Source organism: Gekko japonicus, unplaced genomic scaffold (assembly GCF_001447785.1).
Source record: "Gekko japonicus isolate JY-2015 unplaced genomic scaffold, Gekko_japonicus_V1.1 scaffold306, whole genome shotgun sequence".
Classification (NCBI taxonomy): Eukaryota; Metazoa; Chordata; class Lepidosauria; order Squamata; family Gekkonidae; genus Gekko; species Gekko japonicus.
Window position 1 is genome coordinate 494,809 of NW_015172013.1, and position 1,814 is coordinate 496,622.

Consider the following 1,814-nt stretch of genomic DNA (forward strand, 5'->3'; position numbering starts at 1 on the left):
AAAGCATTCAGTAGAACTTTGAAGTGAGCCCTGGTTTTAATCTGGTCTCGTTCGCATGTGCTGTTGGATTTTATGGCGATTCCTCTCCCTGCCACCCCCCACGGGCTACACAACAAATGGTATAACCCAGTCTCGTCAGATCTCAGAAGCGAAGCAGGGCCGGTACTTGATCAGGAGACCACCGAGGAAAGCTCTGCAGTGGGAGGTCACGCCAAACCACCTCTCCTTCTTACTTGCCCTGAAAGGTCCTTAAGCAAGGTCACCATAAGGAAGTCGAGACGATGACACCAGGACTACATCTCTTGTGTCTGAGAGCCAAGCACGGTAGAAAAATCTGGCATTAAACCCACTGACCTGATTCGTGTTTTTTTAAAACCCTAAACCATTAATAGCAACATCTGTCTTTGTGCAAATATGATAAATGAAGGGGGGGGGGAGTTCAGCCACATCTTAGGTTGTTGTAAAGGTAAAGGTTCCCTTGCTCGAAAGCCAGTCAAGTCCGACTCTAAGGTTGCGATGCTCATCTCCGTTTCAAAGCCGAAGAGCCAGCACTGTCTGAAGACGTTTCCGTGGTCATGTGGCCGGCATGACTAAACACCAAGGCGCACGGAACGTTGTTACCTTCCAACTGGAGTGGTCCCTATTTATCTACTTGCAATTTCTTGCTTTCGAACTGCTAGGTTGGCAGGAGCTGGAACTAGAGACGGGAGCTCACTCCGTCATGCGGCAACCCTGGGTCTCAAACTGCTGAACTACCGACCTTCCACAGCCTGCAGTTCAGCGTCTTAACCACTTGAGCCACCGCAGCTCCTTTAGGTTGTCGTAGCAACCCAAAAATGGCATGTAGGAACACTGGCATGTGATGAGCGTGGGGTGGGGAGGGGAGCCGATCCAGTGGCGGCAGGGAACAGGAAAGCCTGCAGAGGCCAAGGAGTGTCCGTGGGGCGGGAAAGCTGGAGCTGGCCTGGGAAAATGGGACGCCCCCGCCCTCAGAGATCCCTCCCCCAGCACACACTTTGCTTGCTTTCCGAACCGCCCTGAGCATGTTCGGCCACAGACAGGTGGCATACAAAGCTATCGTCTGGGGGCACCTCTTGGGTGCACGGTCGGAGGAGACCCCATAGCGTAAGCAGCAAATTAAAACAGACAAGCACACGAAAGAGTAGGTTTCCTTAAGTGTATTGGTTTAAGAAAATACAGGAAAACATTGCAATATTGCCACAGTCTCAGCAAAGTGGGCCTCGTCGGACCCACCTCACAGCATCCAAAATTAGCGGCAGAATAGGGAAAAAAAGCAACAAAAAAAAAAGAAGAAGAGTGGCTTCCCCCTGGAGAACTGGTTTCCGGGTGGTGGCCCCTTGCCAGGAAGGGCGGAGAGAGGTCAGAGACGGGGCAGCGTCGGGATTTGAGCTCAGGCAGCTACATGCCGAGCGACGACAAGACGAACGGAGGCGAGACGGTGGTCGGTGGCAGCAGAGAGTGGTTTTTGTGTGTTTTAGTGTGTGGCTCTTTGCACCTGCTGCTCGAGAAGCGGTGCAGGGCGAGGCTACGTGCTAACCACGCTTGCCGTTGCTTTCCTGAGTAAAATACTCGGCTGCAGTCGAGAGCGGCACATAAGATGCGTGTGCACAGAGAGGCTCCCCCCTCCCTCCCTATCGATTCTGGTGCCCCGCAAGGGACATTGCTTTTTAAAACTCTCGAGGGGGGGGAAGATTGCTTGAAATGCGGCACGCCAAGCTGCTGTGTGAGGAGAGGAGCCTCGCCGTGCACGCATCCGCAGATATGCAGCAGAGCTTTCAATGTTGCGGCCGCTG